At 47.3% G+C, this 21873-nt stretch overlaps 1 long non-coding RNA gene across 2 annotated transcripts in view; it reads left to right on the top strand.

Annotated features, from left to right (window-relative positions):
* Positions 1-1571: 1571 nt before the first annotated feature.
* LOC135239668 (uncharacterized) overlaps positions 1572-21873 on the top strand; it is a 68065-nt gene continuing 47763 nt past the window's right edge. The window contains exons 1-4 of one of the 2 annotated variants that reach the window (XR_010325448.1): positions 1572-2254; positions 2551-2614; positions 2910-2965; positions 4655-5049. This is a non-coding gene — a long non-coding RNA (uncharacterized LOC135239668). Of the gene's footprint in view, positions 2255-2550; positions 2615-2909; positions 2966-4654; positions 5050-21873 lie in introns of those variants that run through there. The other variant, XR_010325449.1, reaches the window with a different exon arrangement.

A 21873-nucleotide genomic window follows, 5' to 3' on the forward strand; every position in this document is an offset into this window, starting at 1 on the left:
CAGCCAAAATGCAATGTATAATTTCACTGTAATGGTAAGGTAATAACTTTCTAAACAATTAAACATAAAGCAGAATAATAAGAGTAAACAGCGAAAATGATGTAATATGGGAAACAGGCATGCCACATGTAAAGCAAAATATGAAGCTTTGATGGATTTCATATGAAATTAAAACGTCTTCTCATTAATAATCCCATTGGACTCTTTGGTTGCATTCCCATCCATTAATCTGGATTGTTTATTTATTAGCAACCAGTCCATTGTGTATTGTTATGTATTTAGATTCAAATAATATTCAGTTAATTGAACTGAAATTAAACTGACATCTACTGCGGTCGTTTCAGATCATCGCATGATTGGGGCCAGCGGTTGCCGGAACACATTCGGCTCTATGTCGCTGTCCCGCTTCGGTGGTGCTGAACTCGCGGTGGTGAAAAACTACAGGTAACAACTGCCGCTAAACAACATAATGTTTTATGAGCCCTCCTTACCAGCCCAAACCCGGTCCACTGGCTAGATGTGCTGTAAAACAAAAGCAAAAATGTCCACAAGATAATCATTTTATCCTTGGAAACAAAATTTGCATTGTTAAGAAAGTTTTTACAACCCAATATATTACGTACTGTGACTAAAAATAACCTAATTAAGGCGAAAATGTAAATGGGAAATTTTGAGCTAAGAATATGGTAAGAAAATCAATTCAAGTTTAAATAAACCGTTGAAGAAAATTAATTCATAACATAAAAGTGAATTACTTGTGCCTATAAGATCATATGGGCAATGTATAGTGAACCATTCTTACGCGCTCGGAAACACTTGGCTTGCCCAATATATTATTTCAGGCAGTAAACCTTAACCAAAATTCAACGAGAAATACAGTATCCCTTTGACAGCATCTAGTACCAACATTGTGCATCTTTGGCCACACTATAAATATTAAATACTATTCCACAGAAAAATGTGTAGCTTTTATTTTCATTAAAGGTTGCCATCACCACTGACAAAAATATTATCCATTCTTTCCTATCAGAAACTGGGGATTTTATTGTCATTCAACAAGTTGCAATTCTTGATATATAGTGTGTAGAATGTATGTATAAGACTATAAAACGTCAGTGAAACAACATGTTAGAAATAACTGACTGTATGTGAATGTGATACGTAGCCGACAAGATGCATATATTTATTAGTTTGTTGACGCCGAATTGTCTCAAAACTACAAATAAATTGACTACTTCATATCCCATCATGCTACGTAAGAATACTGTGGCTTCGTTTAGGGCTTTTTTGAGGAAAAACCGTGGATTGCTCTGTCTGCGCCCATACTGGCGTCGGTAACATGGAAGCAGTGAAGCGTGACAGTGTCCATTTAGCGTTATTTCGAGTGTCGAGAAAATAATAAAGCCTCCCAGGTTTTATGCTAAGATAAAAATAACAAAACAGTAGACAACTTGAAGAAGAGACGAAGACGGCTCGTAATTTAATTTTAAGAATGGAAACCGAGAATCACGCCGAAAGAAACAAGTCAGTAAGTTAAGTCCATGTACACACACTTCTCTATAGCAAGCACTACGCTATGTTATCTAATACATTTTCGGAAAACATCATGTAACATTATCATAATTTAGAAGATTATAGCCTATGCAGGCTAAATGTTAAAATTTTCAGTTTTTATATATCATTATAAAAACGGACACTTAATAACGAAAAGTATATTAAAGATAGCCTATTGTATTTTCCCCCTAAATTGACGATGCATTACCGCAAAATACTCTTGGAAAATACATGTTGTTATTTGACAGACTTTTTTGTGGTGAATTTTTGAACTTGAGAACGCACACTGTAGAGCCGGGGTATTCAATCCTATTCGAAAAGGGCCGATGTTGTTGTAGCTTTTTGTTCTTCACCAGAAGTAAGACATCTGTTTCCACTTACCGAGTTCGAAGACCATGATTAGGTAATTAATTGAATCGCATGTCGTAGTGCTGGGCTAAAACAAAACATATGCACCCACGTCGGTCTTTTTCAGATAAGATTGGGCAGCCATGCTATGGAACAAGTTGGCCTATAGCTGTGGATTCCTGCACATCCATTACTTTTAAATTCGTGTAGCATCAAAATGCTGACCTGGGATCTACATGAGGATTTTACATCTTTATTTTGGAGACAATTTTTCTTAATATGGTGATTTACATTTTGACCAATTAGCGGTGCGTCAGGAAGTGAACTTACTGGCTGAACGGCCACTCTCCTGGTAGGACGTGACATACTTTAAAAGAATATTTTATTACTTCCCTGTTTATGTATTTGGAAGGAAGTAAACGTGCATGCTTTTTAATTAATGAACATTACATGTAAAAAAACGTGATTCCAAATGGTCAATTAGGAAGTTTACTAATTTATTGTAATTGATTGTTTTTGAAGTACTTTATTATTTTATATGTGTATGGCTTAATTTGTTTGCCAACGGTCAATGAACTTTTATAGCAAAGACAACCGGAGTAAAGAACAGCCAAAACTATGAAACTAAATGTCTGACATTGTTACCAGGATAAATGGATAAACCTGGATTTGGACCAGTCACCAGCTCTTTTTTTGCACTGACAAATCACAGGTCAGTCCAATCACAGCTACGTAACTTAAATTTCTTCAGGTAAACATGCAGCTGTATAAATGGAACAAACATTATAGTCGCTAGTAATGGTGCTTTGCAGGCCAACGTGTGAGGCTTCAATAAGATATTTTGGGGTTTTGTGCGGTAGCTTTTAATCTGTAGGATTGGACCCCATTTGGACAGGTCCCTTGCACAGAACATGAGCACGTATGTTCCTGTTGAATTATCCAAAATGACACATTCCTCGCACATTTATAAAATGTTTCTGTGTCTCCCCCTCTCTCTCAACCCCCAGCCCGTTCTCTCCCTGTCCTCATCAGGCTTCATGCTGGAGGCTGAGGAGAGCCATTGGTGAGTCAGCTTGTGGGTTTTTGTGTTTTTTAAATGGGGGCAATGAGCACCTGCAGTCATATTCTGCAGACATGCAGAGGTCGGTTGTTGGGGGGTGGGTGGTGATCTTTTGAACCTCTGCTCTTTTGACCTGCCACTCAGAAATTGCCCTCTTGGATGTTGTCCCTCCCTTAGTACTTTTTAAAAAACATAATCATTATTGTTAAAAAGAGGGCGCTTAAAAAATGTGACACCTGTGTTTAATAAAGGGATGCATGTGGCGCATACACGCACACATCATTTAGATTTCCCTTGTTCCTCATCAGAACGACCAGCTAGTGTAGAGTCACAGCGTGAGCAAACCTTTTTCCATCAGATACTGTCTGACGATTACCCTCTGGTGGTGGGGCCTGCGTATTACATTTGCGTTTGCGAGAGCATGAGTTTGTGCTCAACCTGTAGAAAAATTATTTACATGAATGGCTGTCATTAGTGTCCAGCTCTGTGGAGAGAAAAGCCTGATGGTTGTAATACCTTATTGGTGTTAAATCAGTGACACAGTCAAAACGCTGGGATAAGGTTGTCAAAGCATCCGGAGTTGTATTCCTATGATGTAATATGGTGTGAAACTGTAGCTACTTCGTTGGCCATTACCTATATTAACTGATCTGTAAATTTAAATTTCTGTTTCATGTGGTTCCCGCACTACTAGTGCCTGGTTGTTCTGTACCAATTTCTTAGTGCCTTGTAATCCGAATGTGTAGGCATGCCATATTGTTTCTGACCGTTTTTATGGGCGACTCCTACCGCACAATTGCGAACGAGAGCGTTTAATTTATTTGATTGCGTAGATAGAAACAGTCTTATTAAATCGGTCATTAATGTGTCGGTATCTGCGATCGCAACAGAGCTGCAGCGAATGCTTTTGCACTGTGACTGTTTCTCTAGTAAATCTGGCGCTGGGAGGGCAGGCACTAGGAAGTGGTGATGCTGACTTTCTTTGCTTTACCACTAGATGGCGCTGAAGGACCTATATCAGAATCTCTCAACACAAACTGTGCTTACACTCATCTCATTTATTCATTTTAATTTAATGTTATGCTGATGTGAATGTTGTGCATCATGGATTGACTTAGTGGCCCAAGGTGCAGACTGTATTTACTCCGTCACTGATTCAAAGACTGACCAGCCTTCTCTCTTTCTTTTTTCTCTCTCTTTCTCTCTTTCTCTCTCTTTCTTAGTTGACACATTTTAAATACACTTCAAATGTACTTTATTAGTATGTCCACTTATAGATAGAGAATTGCCATAGCAATGGTTTACATACAGTAAAATATAAATCAGCAATATTGCTTAAATTAATTGTTGATGCATTATTTTACAGGACCATCAAATTTTCTTTACTGGCATGAAAATGTTATGGACATTTAATGCTGCTGAAGCATAATCCTAAATACAGTGCAATAAATATTTACTGCATGAAAATATGTGAATAATCTAATGTAATAAATATGCATTAAAGTTACTCTCTCCAGCCGAGGGTGGTGAGATTATAAAGGGTGGGTGGGGGCGGGGGGGGGTTGCATGGGTGATGGGGGTACGGTTTGTGAGGTGAGCGTCTCACAGGTGTTGTCAGCTGTCAGGTGTGATTTGTGCGCTTCCTGTTTGATGGTCCGTCACGCTGTCCGTCTGCATTTCCTGCCCTGTCAGGTAACGGGGCGCGGGGCCCGAGGCCAGAGGGTGCGGTGAGTCACAGGATAAATCGGACTCGACCTCTCTGTGAAACGCTTCCTCCCTCCGTCTCTGCATGTCAGAGAACGCTCCCTTCTCCATCCCCGTGAAACGGCTGGACATCAGCCCGCAATTCTCAGCCGCTCTCCTCTGCAGCGCAGTCTGGGTTGTGTCCTTTTCCTGATGAACCCTTTGAAGAGTAGGCTTTTTGGAAGGTTTTTTTTTTTTCTTTCAAAATTCCAAGTTAGTGTTCTAGAATGCGATTGCTTTAGTGACTGCAATTAGTGACTGTTGCATCAGCATTAGAATGTTCGGTTAAGGACGTTCTAATCACGTATTTGTGACATTAAAGGGTTAATCAGGAAATGACACTAGATGTCCGGGGGGGGGGGGCACTAGCATTATGCTTTATTGCTGCTATCATGCTGTCAGCTGTTGAAGGGTTCGATGAGGGTTGAAGTGTGTGCTTACAGTATGCCGTACCCTCGTCCTGTCCTTCTGGTCGAGACGTTTGAGGTCTGAAAGCCATTTCCTGATTAAGAGGGGAGAATCACAAGCCTGCATTTTTCCAGATGTCTGGGACCTCTTTGCCTTAAAATCCCTTTTCATTTGGCTCTTGTTCAAATGTTCATGGCACTCCTCCCATTCGTCCTTGTAAAATCCCTGTCTCTCATTCAGTCCAATACATTTTAAATCTGTCCTTCAATAATGTTTCCCAGTGATCTATATCAGTATGGCAGTTCTGCCCCTCTGGTCTACTGTAAGACTGGTACCTGACTCAGAGTGTTAATATCAGGTGTCTCATTTATAAAAACGTTCTTGGATTTAAACCTAAACATAATCTTAGGATCATTCCCCATGTTTTGCCTGGGCTTGATTTATAAAAATAATTTAGACCAGATAAAGTGGCTTACGTTTGAAGTGGCGTATTTGCATCTGACGCACTTGTGATGTATGAATCTCAAATGGACTTCAATTTGAACCCACGTGAGCGTGCTTTAGCTTGCAATTACCCCGTCTTGTGAATGCAGCCAATAACAGCAATTTAAATAAATAAAAGGTTTCAGCATTTCTTGCACTCCTCATACCTGTAATTGATTATCAATTAAATGTTATTTTTAACGTGCGAACACTTCAGGGATTCAGGCGCAGCTCTTACATATCTAGTGCCCCCACATAATCCGCAAATAGTCGCCTTGCGTCTGGTACAAGCTTTACGTATAGATACGATCGTATCCGCGTCAATGTGGGGTTTTATAAATACCTACTTTGTTGTGTGTTTCTGTGTAAGCCACCATTTTAAGATACAGTTTGAATGTCGGACCACTTTATAAATGAGGCTTCGGGTTTGTTTCATTAAAGCCGTATCATGCTGTCAGTTTTATCCCTTTTCTGCCCCATTTTGGGGCGCTGTTATGGCTTAGGGTTAAGTATTAACATCTCCCTGTTCACACACACGGGGCTTGTTTCTGAATTTCTAATATTGTCTTCGGTCTAATTTGACCTTTCGCTGGGTAATGTAGTCACTGCCCATCTGTTTTGTAAAGTCAGGGGAACAAGGGGAAATTTTTATGCTAGAAATGAATGTCTATGAATATCTGCTGCTGGTTCGAGCATAGTGTAGTGTTGGGACCGATGGGATTTGCGTGGCAAATGATGTTCTGACTTTTTGGTCTTAGGGAGTCTCTAAAATCTTGTTTCTTGGGTTTGGGTCAGCCAGTCTCTGCTGGTCTCATATCTCATTTATTGGGTTTGGTGTTCAAACAGTGGCTTTTCTGTTTTAGTGCATCAGTGTTGGTCTCCCAGTTTGAGATTTTTCATCTCATAGTGTGTATGTCCGTGTGTGTGTGTGTTTGTGTGTGTGTCTGACTGTGTGTGTGTGTGTGTGTGTGTCTGACTGTGTGTGTGTGTGTGTCTGACTGTGTGGTGTGTGTGTGTGTGTGGTGTGGTGGTGGTGGTGTGTGTGTGTGTAAATGAATAAATATGGCAGTGGATACGTGTGTTGTTGTTTGGATGGAGGGCTGGGGACAGAGTGGGCAGAGAGAGATGGAGCTAAAATAGGAAGGTGAGTCAGTCAGTCGGTCAGGTACCATCTGGCCTCTGTGGGGGTGGATGGGGGGGCGGGGGGGGAGGTGGTACTGGCCCAAATCCGGCACGGGCCCGGGGACACGTTCCACCGGACCCGTCCTCCCGCCGCCCTTCATCCGGACCCCTCGGGGCGAGCGCAGAGACGCCGGAAGAGCCGGAACGCCGAGGGGCGGAGAGGAACCAGCGGAAAGCGAGATGGGCGGAGACGAGACTGCTGAGCGCCGGAGCGCTCTCCAGAGCCCCCGCTGTCTGAGGCTCTGACAGGAAGTGGGTCCCGGTGTAGCATTCAGGAGGGGGACTCTTATTTTCACGCTTTGAACGAGCCCTGAGTTTGACTCTGAGGGGAGGTTTGGAGCGTCTCTGCTCCGAGTGGGTGGCGGGGGGGTGGAGTTTAGGGGCGGGGTTTTGGCAGGAGAGCGAGGTTCCGCTGGGAGCTGCGGCTTTGGCAGCGACCAGAGCCATGCAATGAAACACACCCATGCATGAATTCCCCCCCACTCCACACACATGCGCACAAACACACACACATGCACACACACGCACACACACGCACGCACATTCCCACGCACACACACACGTACACACACCTAAATACATGCACACACACACGCATGCACATTCCCACGCACACACACACGTACACACACCTAAATACATGCACTCTCACACACGTACACATACACACACACGCACACACTCTCATACACACTCACACACACACACAGGAGAAATGGGGAAACAACTCAGAGGGAGCTGAGGGATTAGGGGAACCCCCTAGTCTTTGTCCCCTGGAATACTGTATCCCCAAATGCGTGCACTCGCATGCACGCACGCATGCACATAGACACCCACACACAAACGCATACACGCAGAGTGGTCAGTTGGAATGATGCCATACGTCAGACTGTATCAGTGTGACCTCATTGCAGATGTCCGATGATGCGTTTCCTCCTGCGCAAGCTCCATATTTATACGACCTTACATTTTCCCTGCTTGCCAGAGCAATTAGTTTATCAGCACACAAATCAGAGTGACATTTCTGACCATTACGGAACATATTCATCAGACCTGGTGTTGAGCAACGGTGACTGCAAACATCACTTCCATTTGGTGCAAATAAATGAATTCAGCATGTAGGCTCCGTATGTGGACTGGACCTCATTCGGCCTACTGCTCTGCATTTTGTCTGAGATTATCTGAGAGATCGGAGGTTTTGTGTGCCTGTTTCTTGTTTAATTTTCCGTTTTCAGTAGCGATGGCCCCACATGGGATTAGAACCCTCATCAGACTGGATACAGACCCTGTCCCCTGCTGTAGCTACTGTACTGTTGGCTATTTTTAACATCCCTTCATGATTATTGCATGTGACGTTGCATTAAAAAAAACATTACATAATCCAATTTTTTCACATTTTGTGCATCAGTGGAGCGTAGCGCTTTCTGAGTTCATGAAAGATGGTCGGTTGGCTGTCTGTAGTCGAGGGCCAGATGGTTGTACAGTTTCAAGGTATTGGCACTCTTAAAAGATGCCACTGATTTGTTTCCAGTTAAATTCTTGGTCGCTTGCATTGTCTCACATGTCCCAGTTAAGCCGGTGAAATATGAAATCTGTAGAAGGTAACATTTCTCCGCATCACTGGATTTGGCTCCCGGTCCAGAGCTCAGCGTTTCCCGCCCTTTTTCCTTTTGTGGCGCACATTACAAATTTACAGAGTCTCGTAGCACACCACTCAAGAGCGAGCGATGTACTGACGTTGATGTGACACGTCAGCAGTAGGACTAAACGCTCTGTTTGGGTTTTAATTAAGCTGTATAAATTTGAATGACATTTTGGCTTTTGCGAATTTCAAGTTTAAGCTTTTTAAATTCATTGGAACTTTCACATTTTTTGAAAGCATTATTCGCACAGCTTGCCTGCGCTCGCCTGACGGCACGTCGGTTGGGAAGCGCTGCTTCCGCTCATTACTGTCAGAGCAGCGCAGCGTGTCGTCTCCTGCTGTGTCGCAGAATGACCACCGGAGGGCACACGCTGGACATTTCTACATGAGAGCCTCTGACCTTGGTGCTCTTCGCCCCCTATAGAGTGGACGTGACTCATTTCGGGTGACCGTGGCTTTTGTTATGCCCCCCCACGTAGCGGAACAGCACTCATAATAAAACGTTTCGCGGGACCGTTGGCTTTTCTCTGTTTTTTTTGGCCGCGGTTTGTTCTGAAAAGATGTGTTCCATTTATAAATCGGATCTGCTCTCCCTGCCGTTGGCTCTCCTGAATTTCGGTGGGGGCAGCCGTTTAAATTTCCTTTGATCACAGAGAGGGAGATGGGAGCTTCAGGGGTGCAGAGAATCTGTTATTTTTGCTGAAAAGTCAGTGTAATGCTACGACAGGGCTGTGTGTGTGTGTGCGTGCGTGCGTGCGTGTATATGTGTGTGTGTGTGTGTGTGTGTATGTGCATGTGTGTGCCACACCCTGTCCCACCCCCACATGCCACACCCTGTCCCACCCCCCACATACCACACCCTGTCCCTCCCCAACATGCCACACCCTGTCTCTCCCCCACATGCTACATCTTGACCCACAAAACTAAGCTTGTGCAATGTGTGCTTTGGGGTGTGGAGGCCCAGATAGCAAGCGACTCCGGGTCGGATCTGGGCTGGATCTGGGCTGGATCTGGGCTGGATCTGGGCTGGATCTGGGCTGAGTCTGGGCTGAATCTGGGCTGGATCTGGCTCGACAGTGCCACAGGTTGCTTACTATCCTGAAGGGCACTGTTGGGTTGTGTTTGTACCCTGTGGTCCATGAAAGACATAGCTTTTATTATGTATCGTTACGTAACTGTGTGACCTTAACAAACATTTTGAGGAAATGCAACAGTAACATTCAGCATAAATAAATATGTATGATAAATCGTTAAAAGAGCTGAGGTTAGGGTAAAATAAGTGCAGCTCTCATTTTGGCAGTCTATTAAGAGGGCAGTTTATAAATATCCTTACATTTCTGCAAAGCAAGGTGCAAACCTCGAAAATGATGTCACGATGATCATTGGCTCAAAGCTGTGCCAAAATATCTACGATAGAGCAAAAATATGAGCGTTAATTTGGAACAACATCAGTTCCAGTTATTTATACCTTTTATTAATATATCCCCAGCATCCTTCTGCCGATCTTTCAAACTGGAATATGACATTTTAGAAATATTTTGTCTTTATCGCTGGTCACACCACGGAACTTGTTTCTATTTTTGTTTGTTTGTGAGTTAAAACTTTTTGCAGTTTTTTTTGATCTTCGGCTTGCCTGGCGCTGCCAGCCTGGCGCTGCTGTGGACTCCCCGCCGCCCGCGGGCAGATCTTTCTTTCCCTCCTCCTGGCGCCCCGGCAGGCCGACGGTGCCCTAGGCCTCGCCGGCTATGTCTGGAAGCCGCCCTGCCTGGAACCCGCCCTCCCACCAGCCGCAGGCTGTCTGCAAACAGGAGGAGCCGGGGAAAAGGCCCATAGTCTACAAACTCCCGGCGTCTTAACGGATGCGCCCCCCAACCCCCCCGCCCCCCGTCTGATTTCATTATTTATGTTCGCCCCCCGGAGTTTTGATTTTAATGTGCCCTTTCGCTGAGTGCGCCTCCGTGCGTGCTTTCCTCTGGATGCCACCGTCCCAGACTCCGCAGGTCAAGCGGAAGTGGGTCGCTGTGTTCCTGCTTGTCTCTCCTAATGACGGCGCCGCCAGAGATGGGGAGCCATGGGCAGGAAGAGCCGGGCTGCTCACTCTCGCGTTAGGAGACAGACTAACAGAGGACTTTTTTTGCTTTAAGACATTTATTTTACCCTTTGCAGAGTAGTTTTTTTTGGAATTGTTTTTCAGAATTCTAAGTCAGTGTTCTAGAACTCTTTCCGGGCCTAGTGACTGTTACATCAGCATTAGAATGTTCTGTTCAGAACATTATAATCGCATACCTTAAAGGGCTAAATAAATAAATACATAAATATTCAATAAAAGCCATGATGCATCATTGAGGCCTGCGTAGACAAGGTTTTTCAACTTGCTGCAAAATACAGTGACAAGTAACGGCCTTCTGTCCATGTGCATGTACATGTCTGTACATGTGGAATGTGCCTCCGTACATACCTGCGTGTCCCAGTGTGTGTGTGTGTGTGTGTATGCAGGTGTGTGCAGTATGTGTGAGTGTATGTGCATGCCTGCGGTGTCTATACATACCCTATATACATTGCCTGCAGTGTGTGTGTGTGTGTGTGCCTACTGTGTTTGTGGGTGTGTATGGTGAGTGTGTTTTAAGACACCCTCACTATATATAACACACACCTGTGGGTGAGTTCTGTGGTTATATATCTCTGCTTCATGTGGTGTGTGTGTGCGTGCGTATGTGTGTGTGTGTGTTTTCCTGATGTAAACAGTGCAGCAAATTGCTGTGGGAATGTCTGGGAGCAAAGGGAAATCTGCAGACTCATTCTTCCTTTCTTGAGCGCCTGTGTGTTTGACAGACACGGGAGACCAGCGGTGCTGAACCAGAATATTCAGCCGCAGCTAGACGGTTGTGAAATACGCGCAGTGGGTACTTCACAGCTGAAATTAAAGACAGCTGAGCCAGCCTGCTTTTCATAGATTGCAGTCATTCAGGTTAAGCACCTCGCTGTGTGCAGTTTATCTGGCCCTAGAGAGAGAGAGAGAGAGAGAGAGAGAGAGAGAGCGAGGGAGATAGACTCACGGAAGCACAGGAAAGGGTTGTGGGGGGTTGCATGCTGATAGTTGTAAAGTATACTTTTGTTGGACTCATTCTCTCTCTCTCTCTCTCTCTCCCTCCCTCTCTCTTTCTCTCTCTCTCTCCCCCACAGATCTCTCTCAAGTTCTTTTTTTGAGAGATATTTTGGTAGCATCTTGAAAATGCTTCACATATCCACCTTTTATTGAATGATTCCCTCAAACTGACGCTGCCTGCCAGCGGTCTCTGGTCTCCCCGCGCGGGCGTACGGTCGAGCGGCGCGTTCCTGCTAGCGGTAGTCGCCCTGCGGTCGCCGGTCCCGTCCGCTCTGTGGCCTGGAGGTGTTTGTACCGCAGTGTGCATTCAGCGGTCAGTGAGCTGTTCACCAGAAACCCACCGACAGCAATGAATGTTTATCGCAGCCATCACGGTTCGGCCTGCGGAGCCTGGTCAGGTCCTTCTCGTCTGGACTGTGGGTCTGGGTTCTGGGTCCTGGGTCGTGGTTCTGGGTTCTGCACTGTGGCTGAGTTCTGGGTTCTGGGTTCTGCACTGTGGCTGAGGTCTGGGTTCTGGGTCGTGGTTCTGTGTTCTGCACTGTGGCGGAGTTCTGGGTTCTGGGTTCTGGGTTCCACACTGAATACAGGTTCCTGTGTGTGTTTCCTGTCTCCGGTCTATCGGTGGTCACGCGGTGGAAAGCGGTTGTGCTCAGGGTACAGTCAACGGTCGATGGTTTTCGGTCAGAAGCTCAAACTCACCGACAGCGTTGAATGTTCACCGAGAAAACCAGGAAAGGCTTATTATTATTATTATTATTATTATTGTTATTATTATTAGTGGGTCACACTCCTAGCAGGGCTCAGACGCACCTGTACCCCACGTCTACCTGCTTGTTCCGAGAGGCCGACGGAGGCGCGTTTCCTACACCCCGTGTGAGGGAACAGGTCTCCGTTTCGGGGGAACGACCGTAGAGCTGTGAAAACAAACGGAGGAGTCTGCCGTGTCTGCTCCGCTTGGCTTCATTCTACGAGAGCCTCATCCATCTTCACTCTGCGCACCCCTGCTCGCCGCACCGCTGAGAGAGAGAGAGAGAGAGAGAGAGATAGACGGGCGCGTCAGCCTGACGGAACAAAAGAGGGAGCAAGACAGAGAGTGCGATAGATGACAGATTGAAAAAGAACAGAGATTCATGAGGAGCGCGAGGGAGGGAGGGAGGCAGACAGGGAGAGAGAGACGGAGAGCGAGCGAGCGAGCGAGTGTGTCTTCCCGCGGCTACGCTTTGAGGCTGTGAGATCAGACGGCGGTGTGTTATTAATGCGCTGCCCCCGCGCGCTATCGCTCGCCAGCAGGGTAGCGGGAGGCGACCGCCACGCGACCGCCTCTCTCCCTCTCCCCTCTTTGTGTCTGCGTCTCTCGCCCGAGCTCCGGGGTCCTCAAGGCTGCCGCGCCCGGCTCGGCGCGGAAATGAGCCGCCCGAGATAACCTCCTGCTCATCGCGGCCCGTCAGAATGCGCCGTGAGCTGCATGCTGGGTATCCCGGCTCTGGTCTAGCACGCCCCTGCCTGCGCCAGACTCGTTGCGAGAAAAATACAGCGGTGTAAAAATGCCACTTACATCTGAAATCGTAAATGAATTATTATTTAAAAAGTAATTAAAAAACGGGAACTTTGATCTCGGAATCAGCCACGAGATTTGAACTTGAGTGAGGTTGCAGGTTTGATTCTCAGATGAGGTGTTATTGCTGGTGTTACGGAGCAGCACTTAACTGGGATTTTCTTCATAAAATGTAACCTTATGGCTACTTAACGATGTAAGTAATTTTACATGGGAACATTCAAACAAACTCTCCATTCAAACTTTTGAAACTTTAGCTTGCTGGATTAAACGGACACAAACATTGGCACGCTGGTGCGGCAGCAGCTTCTGGTTTCCACAGGGTTTAAACTGCTCAGCTGTGAGTCTGCTTCAGTGATGGATTCCAGTGCAGCAGAGCCAGCAAAACCAGCCGCAGTCAGTTCAGACATGGTGTTAACATCTGAGCCAAAACAGTCTGTTCAGTCCGCTTCCAAACAGTATTCTCACTGGTCACCCAGAGACCTCATCCTAACCCCCTACACACACGCATACACCACACACATGCACACACACACACCTCATCCTAACCCCCTACAGACACACATACCACACACTGCACACACACACACAACACACACTCATACACACTCACACACACACATACCACACACATGCACACACACACACACACACACACATACACCACACATATACACACACACACACACACACACACGCACACACATACACCACACACACGCACACACACACACCTCATCCTAACCCCCTACACACACACATACACCACACACATGCACACACACACATACACACTCACACACACACACACCACACAGATACGCACACACACACACACACACACACCTTGTCCCCCCTAAGGAAACAAGTACACTGCACACACACAGACACACAACACACAAACATGCATACACACACACACACATACATGCATACCCGCACGCACACACACACACACAATGCTGAAGGGCAGCATTGCCTGTTGAATTAGTCTAGTTTCCTTTCCATCATCAGCCAGTATTGGCCTCAGAAACAAGGTGTGTGGACTCTTTAGCCAACAGACGACTTGAATCCAGCAGTTCAGCGTGAAACGCAGAACACCTGAGATCCCTGCTGCAGAATGTGCATGTTAATTGGGCACGACTGAACACATTCACGAGTTTGCTAAACACAGTTCTGGAAAGGTCGCGTGAACACAGCCCTGAGTCTCAGTCTCTGTGTCTTACACTGACGGCGCATGCGTAGCGTAGCCGGCGGGCGCAGCGTAGCTATGGTTACCGGCGCGTTCGAGGGGATCGCCGGTGGGGCAGGGATTGCGTCAGCGTGCCGAAGTGAAAAGCCGGCGTTTTGGCAGCGCTCCCTCTTCTTGGCAGCCTCTCCCCAAACCTGGCGCCCTGCCCCCTGCTAACAAGATTCTCCTTCTAGGATATTTCCTCTTTCTGTCTCTCCCTCACTCCTGTTCCCTTTCAACTGACTCAACTGTCATCCATACAGATCAGTGCATGCTATATTCAGAGTGATGGAGAGAGAGAGAGAGGGAGAGAAACTGACAAGTCTTTCCCACAACCTTTTCACAGTATGCAGACAGCACCAATCAATTCCAGGTACAAAAGAGTTAGATTGAAATGATTGGGTCAAATCAGGGTCACACACCAGGGAATTTTCACAGAGTTGCCCCCTTCACCCCAACACACTGTTATACCATCATATGACCTGATCAGTTTCATATCAGTGACTCTTGAACAGGTGTGTAGATGTAGCTGCCGGCTCAGCCAAGAGCTTCAGGAGCAGAGGTTGCTACCAGACGGGTGAGTAGAGCTCACAGCTGAAGATAATGTCCATCAGGGACCTTATTTATAGAGTCTCAAGAGTAGGAATTCTGATCCAGGATCAGGTGTCCTCTGTCCGTATCCCACTCTTATCTATTATGAGGTCAAAAGCAAAACTGATGCTGGATCAGTGCAGAAAAAAGCAGTTAAAAATTGAGGCCAGGATGATACTATGAACTGTTCTTGCAACTGTGGCCTTAGACTTGCTTTTTTGTGGGTTGTGGCTGGGGTATGCAGTGAAGCCACACTGTGATCAATGGTTTGTGAAGTGTGCTTGCAGATACATTTGATTTGATTTGAAACATGCAATCCGAGCAAAGATGTGATGGCAGCAGATCAGGGTGGACTATGACCAGGAACCTGATAGTCTGGGTACCTGAAAGGCCATAGGTACTACCAGCAGTTAGTCTCCTCAGCTCCTCAGAGTTGCCATACTACCAGCATCCCATGATGCACCGGGGTCATAATGCTAGCCACGACACCCACCCCTCCCCAAGCAGCCTGCACCCTGTGGAACCGATGAAACATGTTCCTGTTTCACAACAAAGTAGGAGTCTGTACGATGATCCCAGAGCAGTTTCCCTCTAGGATCAAATGCATTTCTGGGATATCTGATGTGGATATCCTTCGTATCTGACTGAAATGCACAGTGTAACAGTTGCTCTGGATTTCTCTACATTATAGGCAAGAGCTGAGCCAAGATGTCCGCAATCAGTTCTTGCTATTGTTATGTCTCACAGGCGGTTGACATCAATTCACATTCTGGGCCCGAGTTCTGAGTAAAAGAAGCAGGAACGGGCATGATTGCATTAAATTGCTTAGCAGGCTCCTTTATCAATGTAAATAGTCCAGACCCTTTTTTTTCTTTTAAACATGGAGTCCATTTCTATGGCTGGATATTTTACCAAAGAAAATCTGGTCTACATTTTGCTCAAGGGTAAAAATGCAGTGCAACCAGCTGGGAATTGAACCAGCAACCTCTAAATTAGAATCCAAGCTTCTGAGCATCTACAAAACTCCTCTTTCTGAAGTGGAGAGAGCAGGAGAGAGGGGAAGGGGCAGGACCGGCTACCTCAGACACAGAGAAGCGTGAAACAAACCGCACCGGGATGGCAGCACCGGGAGGCTGCTGGTTCGATTCCCAGGTGGGTACAAAGCACCCAACCTAATTAGCTCCGGCGCATGTCTGGCTGCACACACGGGTGTGACTAACACTGTGAGCTGTTCCCTGAGGGACAGCCGAGTCCGTAACTCTGTCAGCGTGCAAATTACAAGGCGCACAAGACCCCGGCCTGCACTCGCAGAAGGATGACAGAACCGCCACTGTGAACTTCAAAAGCCGCTGCAGACAGCTGTTTCAGCATCATAATCTGCAGCAGACTGCAATTGGGCCACTATAATCTGCAAGACTGCGAGAGAACACTGCTGCAATAGGGTGGAGTTGTTTTAAAAATGGTTAATACTAGAACATGGGAGCATGGAAACAAATAGAAAAGAGAGCCCCTCAGAGGAATTGTAAACACTGTAACTCTCCAGGTTTTAAAATGAAATACTTTCCCTAAAAGTCTATGTCTCATTCCTGTCGGCCTTAAATTTTGGTGCAACAGATTATTTTGTCCAGGGTTTATGACACACAGTCAATACGCACTTTAAAATGAACAGGGTTGGGTTGAAATTTATTTATGCATATGTTTCACCCTGTGCCTCTCCTTCTCAACCCTAACCCTCAACCCAACCCCAACCCCAACCCTAACCCTAACCCTAAACCCTAAACGATAAACTTAACCACAACCGTAACACTTAAACCCCCTCACCCCCCATTGCTTAGAATAGAATAGAATAGAATAGAATGAAATATTCTGTAGATATTCTAGAATTGGAATATCTGGCTGTGGCCACTGAGAGATGAGGTGAGCCCAGATGAGTTTAGGTTAAATATAAACTGTTTCCCTCAGTGTTTAGTGTGGGAGAGTTTTTGGAGGGAAACCCAGCGGAGGCGGGCAGAAGGCTCACCTGATCCCCGTCAGTGGTTTGGTTTAATCTCCCGGGTTAATGTCCTCAGTTAGATGGTGGAAAGTCAGCCAGCTGTTTGCGCTGTGTGGGTCCCGCCTTGCTGTAGCATCAGTAATGATGCTCTGAGCGTTTGGCCATAGAGGAGAGCTAGCGGTAGCCCCGCAGCGCTAGGGTACGGCCTATTTTGGGAGGGATTGAGGGGGCAGGCTGGGATATCATATATTTCTTATCTCCCTGGAACAGTTGGTGTATTGTGATTCTAACTCGCATGCTGTGGAGTTCAGTTTTGCGCGTCCTTGCTGGGTGCTGGGTCGACCTTTTTTACAGACACACACACACACACACACACACCACCGCCATGCTCCCGCCCACACACATGAAAAGGGCGCAAAGGCTTGTGGCCACAAACGCACACACACACACGCCCACGAGCTCACGCATCACTGTGCACATGCTGTACCCCTGGATGTGCAGGCCGTCGTGTCCACACTGTGACTTGTGTTAATTAGCGCATGTGGTGCCTGTTATTCCTGATCCCTATTAAAACCGTATTATTTCCCATCTTAGTCCTCCTTGGTCCTCCTGGGGGTTAACCCCTCAATGTGCTGCATTGCCCCAGGAGAGTCTGGCACGCCCCAGAGTCAGTCACATGACTGCCACTGCTGGGGGTCTGGACTCTAGAGGCACAAGATATTCAGGTCTGGATCCTTAATACTGAAAGTCTCCCTTCCTTTGACACCATAAACCAGGGGTGGCCAACCCTGGTCCTGGGGAGCCGCAGGGTCTGGATGGTTTGTGTTTTCACCTTAAATACAACGACCACTCAGGCCAAAGAAACCAGGTGAGGTGAGTCAACTGTTTTAATTGTTTAATTAAGTGTTGAGTAAAAACAAACCAGCAGACCCTGTGACTCTCCAGGACCTGGAGTGGCCACCCCTGCCATAAACCTTCCAATTTCGGTGTGACTGCCGTCGCTGTACCGCAATCAAGCACCAGAAACTCCTGTTACCAACAAAAGCCTAAAACAAGCAATGATAAAAACAACAATTATGTTCTGTGTGTTGGCATATGTAAGGATTTATATACCAGTCTATGTGCTTACATCTGCTTGCTGTGTCTCCCTCTCGCTCTCATCTCACACACACACACACACACACACACACACACACACACACACACACACACACACACGCGCAAACAGAGTTCCGCGGACTACCGTTCCAGTCAGAATTAATTATTTATCTTCCGTTTTAATCTCCCGCGATTATAGCCCGCACGTGCCCCCCCCCCCATCCTCCCGCCTTGTCCCTTATCTCAGTCAGAGCCTGGCTAATTCAGAAGCTGCCAATTAAGCGCCGGCTGCCTGCGAATCTGGCGGGCGGACGGGCGGGGGCGGGGGGGGGGGGAGTCGGGGCTGATTATATGAGGCGGCTCTTCCGCGCGGTAATGACCCTCAGCGCGGCGGCGCTGCCCGGGGGCACGCCATCGCCTCCGTGCTTCCATGCTCACCCCGTCTCTCTTAATCGTTTTACTAGGGAACGCCAGAGTCGCTGAAGAGAGAATCTGCATTTTTTTTGTCATTTTAAATTTCTCAAGCAATAAAGTTTTCTATTCATTTTTGCTCGAAAGCTTTTTTTTATAAGAATGATTCCTCTACAGCGGGATCTTGGCTCCGGCTGCAGGCCCCTACTCCTCCGCCCGTTCGGCCTCCTCGTGTGGGCTGCGGCTGGGTTAACGTGTCTGACCCCCCCCCCCCCCCCGAGCGCGTGTTCCAGGCCGGGTGTGGGGCGGATGCTGCTCTGATTCTCCGCTAGCTTACGGGAGTGTGATGTGTTTGTAAACGCGCTCATTCATCCACTCCCACTGTTTGACTGAGGCACCGGTTTTACACAGCCCACCTTAACCTGAGAACATATTGGCTACGTTCCAGAAAGCGGGTGTGTTGATTTGCTGTGAGCTGCCTGGCGTTTGATTGGCTCGTAGCGTGGAGGTGTCAGGCTGGTGCTCAAGGAGAGGCTGGTGCAGCTGAACTCCTGCTCTAACAGGGCTGTGCTCAGTGGGACCCTGGTCTTTAGCCACTTCCCTGGGCTTAGTCTGATACCCCGATTTCTGGTAGCTGGCTGAACCCCACGTGGAGCCCTAGCTTCTCTGTCCTCTTCTCTCTCTCTCTCTCCCACCTGTCTCCAGCTCTCTTCATGTCTTTCTCCACCCCCCTCCTCACATCTCTCTCAGTCTTTCTTCCTCCCCTCTTCTCTCCCTGCATCTCCCGTTCTTTCCATCCCCCCCTCTCTCTCTCAGTCTCCGTTTCTTTTCTGTCTTGCTTGTTTAATAAATCCCCCCGCCCCCCCGCCGTGTCCTGGTAATGACATGATTTTCCCTGTTTCATCGTGTCTCTTATCAGCGCCGAGGCGCCGGGGGGGCCCGTGGCCCACGCTCCCCAGCCTCTTTGATGTTTCCCACAGAGGGCCGAATTACCGCCGGAGCCTTCCGCCGAACGGAGGCGGGGCTAAGCGGATCGCCCGATAGCCGCCATTCTCTCTCGTCCTCGTTTTTTTTTTTCTTTTTTTTGAGGAATCCTTAAGAAAAAGAAGAAAAAAAAAAACGTGATATATTTTGAAGGAGTTAAATTTCGCGCCGCTGTGAATGTTATTTTGTAGTCTTTTCCGTTTTGAAATTGTCAAGCGGGAAATATCCCGTTTCCACGACTGAAAGGCATTTTGCGGAGGGGGCGGTCGTGGTGGGTCTGGAGAGCGGATGCAATAGCGGCCGACGCTCGGTCGCATTTTTGGACGCAGCGGCGAATGGCGAGGGTCGGTGTGGGTCGTGGTGCCAGGTGCCCCGCCCCGCCCGGCCGAGCCCCGCCGTGCCCCGCCCTCCTGCCGGATGCTTCTGTCCAATCGGCTCTAGTGTGCAGTGAACGGCTGGCAGACGTGCGGCCTAATTGACCCCGATATTCACTGAACAGGAAAAAACGCCCTCCAGTGGCAGCTGAGGGAGAGGAGCCGCACGCTCGCAGTTCCGCACGCTCGCAGTTCCGCACGCTCGCAGTTCCGCACGCTCGCAGTTCTGCACGCTCGCAGTTCCGCACGCTCGCAGGTCCGCACGCTCACAGTTCCGCACGCTCGCAGTTCCGCACTACGCGCTCCGCGTCGAGTTCAGATATTCCGCTGCGTTATTGTTGACCGTTTTTGCTGTATTTTCGAGTGAATATTCACTGTTACCTTGGATGCGCGCAGCATTTGGATTTCTCTCTCTCTCATTGTGTGTGTGTGTGTACGTGCGTGTGTGTGTATGTGTATATTAAATATCTCCAAAAAATGTTTCATGTGCCCGTGCTTAGCAGCAAGAGAGATTAACAGACAAAGGGCTCACCTATCAACGACTGCCGATTGTTATTTTATTACGGTGTTATTTGTATAAGATGAGTCACGGTGGAGCAGATGGCTGCGTTCCCCGCGAATGCTCTTCTGTACATGTGTACCGCACACCTTTGGGAACTGCGGTGAGTCACCTGTCTGAGCAGTGCTAATTGGAACCAAGTTTGGGCTGCTCCCATTTCTGTAGGACAGGATGGGGGAGAGAGTGTGGGGCACTTCCCCACAATTTGAGATTTGTCTTTTTGCTTTTATTGTCACCGATAGTTTCTGCCTAGTTTCTATGGTTTTTATTATTTATTTATTTGTTTGTTTTTCGTGGGCCGAAAAAAACATCATCAAACATGATAGCATACAGAAATCTGATATTTTCTTTGTCATATTGCGCAGATATTTTCTGTGTCCACACAAAGAGAGAGAGAGAGAGAGAGAGAGAGAGATAGATATCTCTCTATCTATAGCACTTTGCCAGATCCTTTCTAAGCTCTCACGGTGGAGTAAATCCAAACCGAAGGTCTTCAGTCGCTGCAAAGTTTTTTTCATTTGCTTTTGCTTTTGCCCACAAGAGCATCGTCACAACAGGAGCCCGACTGACACGGTGAGCCTGTGTGTTCCAGACCTCGCCTGCGAGAGTGTGTGTTCCAGACCTCGCCCGCGAGAGTGTGTGTTCCAGACCTCGCCTGTGAGAGTGTGTGTTCCAGACCTCGCCCGCGAGAGTGTGTGTTCCAGACCTCGCCCGCGAGAGTGTGTGTTCTGTTCCGGCCTGCGAGAGTGTGTGTTCCAGACCTCGCCTGTGAGAGTGTGTGTTCTGTTCCGGCCTGTGAGAGTGTGTGTTCTGTTCATGTCAGTTCTTTTTTCCGGAACGTTCTGACTCACTGGCGAGAGAAAAGAGAGAGAGAGCGGTCTGACATGCCAATTTTCTCTCTCTATTTCTTTGGACAAATTATTTTTAAATACTGCAACCCCAATGAAATGGCTACCAAGAAATTTAGGATTGAGTGCTTCTCCCTTTTAGTAATTTTAGTAACAAAAGCAGCCAAAGGCCATCCTGTTCAACTGTCAGTCACTTTAGAGCTTAGTGACTCATCTCATACAAAAAACACAATAATAAAATAACAATTGGCCGAGTCATTTATGGGTGAGCCCTTTGTCTGTTAATCTTTTTTGCAGCTAAGTACACACACATGCACGAAAAATATTCTAGAGACTAACGGATGACATGCACACACACACACACACACACACACGCACGCACGCACGCACGCGCACAATCACACGCATGCACGAGTGTATGCATGCTCTTACACGCTTGGCTGAGTTGGTGACACACTCTGATTGTGACATCACAACCGGGCTTCTCCCATCACCGCGGTGATGACAACACCTCTTCCTGCCTCTTCCCGCCCCAACACCTCCTCCTGCACTGTTGTGTTACAGCATGGCGCCAACGTCCCGCCCCTCGTCCCTCACCCAGGGGTCAGCACCCGCCCGCTTGGCTCAAAAAAGAGCACTTTTATGGATTGGGGTGCATTACTTTGCGTAGGTGGGGGGGGTGGAGTAGTCCTTACTCTGTGGT

Source organism: Anguilla rostrata, chromosome 14 (genome assembly GCF_018555375.3).
Source record: "Anguilla rostrata isolate EN2019 chromosome 14, ASM1855537v3, whole genome shotgun sequence".
NCBI lineage: Eukaryota > Metazoa > Chordata > Actinopteri > Anguilliformes > Anguillidae > Anguilla > Anguilla rostrata.